The sequence below is a fragment of the Liolophura sinensis genome, chromosome 8, assembly GCF_032854445.1.
Source record: "Liolophura sinensis isolate JHLJ2023 chromosome 8, CUHK_Ljap_v2, whole genome shotgun sequence".
Classification (NCBI taxonomy): domain Eukaryota; kingdom Metazoa; phylum Mollusca; class Polyplacophora; order Chitonida; family Chitonidae; genus Liolophura; species Liolophura sinensis.
Genome location: NC_088302.1, coordinates 57,261,011 through 57,270,049, shown reverse-complemented (window position 1 = coordinate 57,270,049; position 9,039 = coordinate 57,261,011).

Below are 9,039 nucleotides of genomic sequence, written 5' to 3'. Positions count from 1 at the left end.
CATGTTACTTCTGTTTGTTTGCACCATCTACATGTACTTAGTATGTGGCATGTTACTTCTGTTTGTTTGCACCATCTACATGTACTTAGTATGTGACATGTTACTTCTGTTTGTTTGCACCATCAACATGTACTTAGTATGTGACATGTTACTTCTGTTTGTTTGCACCATCTACATGTACTTAGTATGTGGCATGTTACTTCTGTTTGTTTGCACCATCTACATGTACTTAGTATGTGACATGTTACTTCTGTTTGTTTGCACCATCTACATGTACTTAGTATGTGACGTGTTACTTCTGTTTGTTTGCACCATCTACATGTACTTAGTATGTGACGTGTTACTTCTGTTTGTTTGCACCATCTACATGTACTTAGTATGTGGCATGTTACTTCTGTTTGTTTGCACCATCTACATGTACTTAGTATGTGACATGTTACTTCTGTTTGTTTGCACCATCAACATGTACTTAGTATGTGACGTGTTACTTCTGTTTGTTTGCACCATCTACATGTACTTAGTATGTGGCATGTTACTTCTGTTTGTTTGCACCATCTACATGTACTTAGTATGTGACATGTTACTTCTGTTTGTTTGCACCATCTACATGTACTTAGTATGTGGCATGTTACTTTTAGTTTTTTTGCCTTTGAAGTGTATAGTAAACCTGTGTCACACATTTCAGTATAATTGTATGGCTTGATACTTGATAGACTACTGCATGGTAGCTCTAGAAATGTGATGGAGTAAAATAAATCATTTCTTTATATTACATGTACGTTGCGGTACGTTTGTTTACTTACATGTTCAGTATATGTCTTGTCACTAAAGCTTTTTCACCAACAGAGTCACAGTCACAGAATCACAGCATATGTTTTTTCACTAAAGTTTTTGCACCGATGGAGATTCAGAGTTAAATTCATTGGGTATGCTTATTCCTAAATTAAATCAGTTAATTAAGGAACAAACAAATGACCATGTAGTTTTCCTGAATGTATTCCTGTGGCTAAGTTTTCAAAGTTTTGTTGGTGGCATAATACCGCTGTATCATGGTTGTATACGTACATTCATGTATAGTCTACTAATAAATCTGGCTTATTGATTTTCGGTCTTATTTCAAAACTTACTCAAGTTTAGTTGGATACAAGTTTGATTCTCTACAACATTGGTGGTGGTACGACATTTGGGGGTTTAGTGAGCTGTTTGTGAGCTGTTAGTATAAGGTTGATATAAAGATTGAACGCATTCAGATTGTTGCTGAGTTGTTCTGTTTTTGCTTAGAAGGGTTTTTTTACTGCTCTTCCATGCTGTGTATGAGTCAAACAGGTAGGAGGCATGTGTTTGCTTTCGCACTCTTTCCAGGGGGTCCTCCGTGGCCGAGGTGATAGCGTGCCTGCTCGGTGCAATGACCCAGGAGCCTCTCATTAATGCGGTTGCTCTGAGTTCAAGTCCCGCTCATGTAGCTTCCTCTCCCGCACTACGTGGGAAGGTCTGACAGAGGATGGTTGTAGGTTTCCCCCTGGCTCAGACCAGTTTCCTCCTACTGCAATGCTGGTCTCCATCGTATAAGTGTTATTTGTTTGTGTAGGGCGCCAATTAAATCAATCAATCAATCAATAAAAAAATAAATTAATAAATAAATGCTTCCGGGGCCCAGTTGTTCAAAAGTGTGTTAGCTACTACTCGTATTTAGTCATATTTTGTATTTGAAATTTTAACCAAACTCAGCAAGCAATGCAGTAATTCTTCAAACTCAAGGTATAAGAGCAGCAGTTTTAGTTCATCTTTAATACACTGGTGTACAATTGTTTTCAGACTAAGTACAAAATTAAAGACTTAGCTTAAATCTGGTATATAAAGTCTTAAACCAGTTTTGAACAACCGGGCCCAGATTGCTTGCTAGTCTGGTAATACATGATGCCATTTCATTGATGAGCGCATACAGAGTACTGATAGACACTTTGTCAGTATCTGTGCGGGAAGGCCGTTGTGTCTTGTGTTACGAGCATATAAAGTGTAATGATAGACACTTGGTCACTATCTCTGCGGGTAGGCCATTATGTCTGGTGCTATAAGCGTACGCAGAGTACTGATAACAGTTTGTCAATCTTTGCGGGTAGGCCATTATGTCTGATGCTATAAGCGTACGCAGAGTACTGATAACAGTTTGTCAATCTTTGCGGGTAGGCCATTATGTCTGATGCTATAAGCGTACACAGAATACCGATAACACTTTGTCAATGTTTGCGGGTAGGCCATTATGTCTGGTGCTATAAGCGTACACAAGAGTAGGCCTACTTGTAGACACTTTGTCAATCTTTACGGGTAGGCCATTACGTCTGGTGCTATAAGCGTACACAAGAGTACTTGTAGACACTTTGTCAATCTTTGCGGGTAGGCCGTTATGTCTGGTGCTATAAGCGTACACAGAGTACGGATAACACTTTGTCAATGTTTGCGGGTAAGCCATTATGTCTGGTGCTATAAGCGTACACAAGAGTACTTGTAGACACTTTGTCAATCTTTACGGGTAGGCCTTACGTCTGGTGCTATAAGCGTACACAGAGTACTTGTAGACACTTTGTCAATCTTTGCGGGTAGACCATTATGTATGGTCCTATGCCTTTACACAGAGTACGGATAGACACTTTAGTTAATGAGCGTATTCAGAGTACTGATAGACATTCGGGTCAGTGCGTGGTCTCTGCTGGGAGGCCCTTATGTCGGGTGCTATAAGCGTACACAAGAGTACTGATAGGCATTTGGGTCAGTGCCTTTTCTCTGCGGGGAGGCCCTTATATCGGGTGTCTTCGGCAAAACGTGTCACTGAGGCAACACGATGGGTGAATTGTGTGTCGGTATATTAAAACCAGTCAGTGATATTTACGACGAGTGGGATAAGGCTGGAACAAAACAGTCTCAGTTAGCAATTTGTTCAGCCTTTAGGAAACACGCATGTATATTTGTCGTTGATGTATATTTGTCGTTGACCGAAGGATTGCCTATTGAAATTGAAGGTACAAATGAAAACCGGAAGGAGGAATTACACAAGGCGATGGGTTAGAGCTCGTCTTGTTTACAGGAATGTAAATGTAACTTTCATGACAGAACAAGAAAATTCTGGCATGCCACGTTCGTATGTACCCAGGGCTCCATGTAACTCCTCTCGAGCTTGAGTACTCGGCTTCATCGCACAGGTGCTCTACGGATGGCAGAGGGAACATAAGCCTTCATCGTACAGGAAACGGGATTAGCGGGTGTAATGATTTCCCGTGGGAACACAAACCTTCATCGTACATGGGCTAGGATTGGCTGGTTAAGTGATTGCCCATGGGAAAACAAGCCTTGATCCTTCGGGAACTAGGATTGGCAGGTGTAGTGGTTACCCGTGGAAACACAAGCCTTGATCTTACGGGAACTGGGATTGGCTGGTGTAGTGGTTACCCGTGGAAACACAAGCCTTGATCTTACGGGAAATAAGATTGGCTGGTGTAGTGGTTACCCGTGGAAACACAAGTCTTGATCTTACGGGAACTGGGATTGGCTGGTGTAGTGGTTACCCGTGGAAACACAAGCCTTGATCTTACGGGAACTGGGATTGGCTGGTGTAGTGGTTACCCGTGGTAAAACAAGCCTTCATCGTACATGAAATAGGATTGGCTGGTGTGGTGATTGCTCATGGGAAAACAAGCCTTGATGCTTCGAGAACTAGGATTGGCAGGTGTAGTGATTATCCGTGGGAACACAGGCCTTGATCTTACGGGAACTGGGATTGGCTGGTGTAGTGGTTACCCGTGGAAACACAAGCCTTGATCTTACGGGAACTGGGATTGGCTGGTATAGTGGTTGCCCGTGGTAACACAAGCCTTCATCGTACATGAAATAGGATTGGCTGGTGTGGTGATTACCCGTGCGAACACAAGCCTTGAAATAGGATTGGCTGGTGTAGTGGTTACCCGTGGAAACACAAGCCTTGATCTTACGGGAACTGGGTGTAGTGGTTGCTTGTGGTAACACAAAACTTTATCGTATACGGACCAGGATTGGCTGGTTTAATGGTTACCCATGATAACACAAACCTTCATCATAGAGAAACTAGGATTGGCTGGTGTAGTGGTTACACATAGCTACAACCCGTGGTGAACCCTGATCACCATCTCCTGAAAGTTTAGTCAGCCAACATAAAACTATATAAGGGGCCTCCGTGGCTCAGTTGGTTAGCGCAGCGTAATGACCAACGAGTCTCTCACCAATGCGGTGTGAGTTCAAGTCCAGCTCATGCTGGCTTCCTCTCCGCCCTTACGTGGGAAGGTCTGCCAGCAACCTGCGGATGGTCGTGGGCTTCCCCCTGGCTCTGCCCGGTTTCCACCCATCATCAAGCTGGCCGCCGTTATATAAGTGAAATATTCTTGAGTACGGCATAAACACCAATCAAATAAATGAATAAAACTATATATAGTACCGTACAGCAAAGCAAAGGCATTCATGAAGTTGTTCATGGCTCGGGACATACGATATTTTTATACGAAACTTGCTTCTCCGAGTAAGTCTGACAGCAGTTCTAATCCGCTTGATTATTATTTTTGTATTACGTGTTTTTTTATGAAATTATAATTTGAAGACATTGAATCTATAATCGCCATAACAGCCACTCGTGTACGAGTCGCCTGACATGTCTAATCAGTAAACAAGCTAACCCACGACACAAATCCCAGACATTCTGAAGAAGCCAGTCAATTAGGAAATTGTCAAAGCCAGGAAAACGCATCCAGGCCTAACATGATCGCTTTTGTTTCCAAAATGTAGAACTGGACTTCATTCTTTAAAGAGACACATTACCGATGACATCAACGAACGCAAGTGGCTATACAGTATTTGGAAACATGGTCAAAGAGTGATTTTTTTTTTTCGGACGGGGTTACCTCCCCTCGTTTAGGCGACAAGCGATGATCAGTGAATATGAAGTGTCAGACCCGACATTGTGTTGTAATTTTGCAGACTACTATATATGACTTTAGTTCTCCGGAATAGGTCTTTGGGAACTACGAATAGTTTAGCACATGGTCGATAAAAAGGGAGATCGTATTTGGTTGAGTAGATTTAAAATTCGCTCTCAGTCATGTCTCTGAAGACAATTAGCGGCTCGTAGTTTTGTTATTAACTATTCACTGGGGAGCTGGTATTACAAACAGCGCCTGCTAGTGGCCTAGATGTGATTGAATGGTCCTGTCAGGTAGCGCTTTGACCACTTACTTTATGTACAATTAAAGTAGGAATTTTCTGGCGTTAAAAATTTGGCTCTGGTGGCTCCGTTACCTATTCAATTAGCTATTCACCGGGTATTGCTAACAGCGCCTCTTGTGGTCAGTCTTAAACATATTGGTGTGTAGATGTACGGTTATTTAAACTTAATTTTTCCCTTCTGATTCTCATAAATGACATTTTTGGCAAGTATAGTCCTAGGGCGTTTGTCAGCTAAACCATCCAAAAAACTGTGAATTTTTTTCGACAAAATGTCTCTTTTAAAGCGGAAGTGTTCCACGTTATGTCAACTACCAGGACAACAGATGTGTTTAGCAGGTATGGCCATGATGATTACAATCCCTTTAGCCTACGATAACTTTAGCTTTGTACGAGTGAATATTAATAGAAACGTTTGTCTAAGTGGCGCCTTAATTGTTTTAACGGCCATTGATTGATGATAAGTTACACTATCAAAATTAAAATCGCTTCGAGGTCTTTTTTACGAATTTATAAATTTCGAGTGTGATGAGATCCAATTATCACATCCCCAGGGAAGCGTCCAGGGGGTGGAGATAGGTATTGGTGGGTGGATGGTGGTGTTATGGGGTGCATATGCATAGCATGTGGAAGATTCTTGGGTGCCAGATGGCTTTAGACATAGTTTGACCATTTCCCGACCACAAACGTGTAACCTACAGGAATCCGGTGGATAGTTATGGGGACATTACATACTTTTGTAACTTCATGTCTATGTGGATTGTGACACGGCACAACATTAACAGCATATTTATAGCACTAGCAGGAAAAAGAACAGCGCGTAAGCACCGGCCCATAAAAGACTTGGGTATCATCAAACTTTAAAAGCGAAGACATACAGGTACATAGTGCTGGCTACATCCGCTGGCATACAGGTACATAGTGCTGGCTACATACAGTGACAAACAGGTACATGGTGCTGGCTACATCCGTTGACATACAGGTACATAGTGCTGGCTACATACAGTGACATACAGGTACATAGTGCGGGCTACATCCGTTGACATACAGGTACATAGTGCTGGCTACATCCGTTGACATACAGGTACATACTGCTGGCTACATACAGTGACAAACAGGTAAATGGTGCTGGCTACATCCGTTGACATACAGGTACATGGTGCTGGCTACATACAATGACATACAGGTACATAGTGCTGGTTACATCCGTTGACATACAGATACATAGTGCTGGCTACATCCGTTGACATACAGGTACATATTGCTGGCTACATACAGTGACAAACAGGTACATGGTGCCGGCTTCATCCGTTGACATACAGGCACAAGTACATGGTGCTGGCTACATCCATTGGCATACAGGTACATGGTGTTGGTTACATCCATTGACGTACAGGTACATGTAAATAGTGCTGGCTACATCCGTTGACATACAAGTACATAGTGCTGGTTACAAACATTGAGCTACAGGTACATAGTGTTGATTAGAGGCACTGACATACAGGTAGATGGTGCTGGATACAAACATTGGCATGTAGATAGATGGTGCTGGTTACAAACTTTGAGATACAAGTACATAGTGTTGATTAGAAGAACTGACATAAAGGTGTATGGTCCTGGCTACAAGCATTGGTATACAGATATATAATGCTGGCTGCAAGCATTGACACACAAGTAAACAATGCTGGTTACAAGCATTGACACACAGGTACATAGTGCTGGCTACAAGCATTAACATACAGATACATAGTGATGGTTACAACTATTGACATACAGGTAGATGATGCTCACTACAAGCATTGGCATACAGGTGCATAGTGTTGTTTACAAGCATTGGCATACAAATACATAGTCCTGGCTACAAGCATTGGCACACAGGTACATAGTCCTGGCTACAAGCATTGGCACACAGGTGTACATTGCTGGGCATATCCATTGGCATACAAGCACGTGGTGCTGGCTATAAACATTGACACCCAGTTACATAGTGGTAGCTATAGTGCTGGCTACATACATTGACATACAGGTACATAGCGCTGGCTACAAGCGTTGACACACAGGTGCATAGTGAAATGGTCTTGAGTACGGCGTAAAACACCAATAAATAAAATAAATAAATAAATACATTGACATACGGGTACATAGAACTGGCTACATACATTGACATACAGGTATATAGTGGTTTTTACAGGCGTTGACATACAAGTACATAGTGGTGGCTACATACATTAACATACAAGTACATCGTGGTGGTTACAAGCGTGGACATATAGGTGCATTGTGGTGGTTGCCAGCATTGACATACAGGTACATAGTCCTGGTTTAAAGCATTGGCATGCAAGAAGATAGTGCTGCCTTCAAGCACTGACACACAAGTACGTAATGCTGGTTACAAGCATTGACATACAGGTACATAGTGCTGGCTACAAGCAATGGCACACGAGTACATAATTCTGGTTACAAGCATTGACATACAGGTACACAGTGGTGGTTATAAGCATTAACAAAATGTTACATAATAATAACGGTGTAAAATAAGAGCATTGATAACTTTTCAAATATATTGACGATGAAATAATCCACCTGTTTTCAGTAGATGTTGCATTTGTAAAATTCTTGGGTTACGCATGCATTATTCACTTCTTGAGTAAACGGCGTCGGTATAGAACATATAAATATATATTCAATGATATTCCCTTAAAAGCAGGATGCCTACATTGATTTTTGTTCAGTGTTTATCGCAATATAGATCCATCATCCGGCTCTAACCCTAATATAAAATAATATGCTAGTTCAGTTAGTAGTGGAAAAAAATATTCAGATTAACCATTCCATTATTTGGAGAAAGTTAAATGAATAAGGAATTTGTAGAACCAGAGGCCAGAGAGGAATCCGTCAATCCGTACTGAGGTTGTAAACTGTGAAGGTATGCACCCTTGTACTGGGTTGTAAACTGTGAAGGTATGCAGCCTTGTACTGGGTTGTAAACTGTGAAGGTATGATGCCTTGTACTGGGTTGTAAGCTGTGAAGGTATGCAGCCTTGTACTGGGTTGTAAACTGTGAAGGTATGCTGCCTTGTACTGGGTTGTAAACTGTGAAGGTACGCAGCCTTGTACTGGGTTGTAAACTGTATAAGTATGCAGCCTTGTACTGGGTTGTAAACTGTGAAGGTCGCCAGCCTTGTACTTGTTTGTAAACTGTGAAGGTATGCAGCCTTGTACTGGGTTGTAAACTGTGAAGGTACGCAGCCTTGTACTGGGTTGTAAACTGTGAAGGTATGCTGCCTTGTACTGGGTTGTAAACTGTGAAGGTATGCAGCCTTGTACTGGGTTGTAAACTGTGAAGGTATGCAGCCTTGTACTGGGTTGTAAACTGTGAAAGTATGCAGCCTTGTACTGGGTTGTAAACTGTGAAGGTAGCCAGCCCTGTACTGGGTTGTAAACTGTGAAGGTATGCAGCCTTGTACTGGGTAGTAAACTGTGAAGGTATGCAGCCTTGTACTGGGTAGTAAACTGTGAAGGTATACATCCTCGTACTGGGTTGTAAACTGTGAAAGTATGCAGCCTTGTATTGGGTTGTAAACTGTGAAGGTTTGCAGCCTTGTACTGGGTAGTAAACTGTGAAGGTATGCAGCCTTGTACTGGGTAGTAAGCTGTGAAGGTATGCATCCTTGTACTGGGTTGTAAACTGTGAAGGTATGCAGCCTTGTACTGGGTAGTAAGCTGTGAAGGTATGCATCCTTGTACTGGGTAGTAAGCTGTGAAGGTATGCAGCCTTGTACTGGGTAGTAAGCTGTG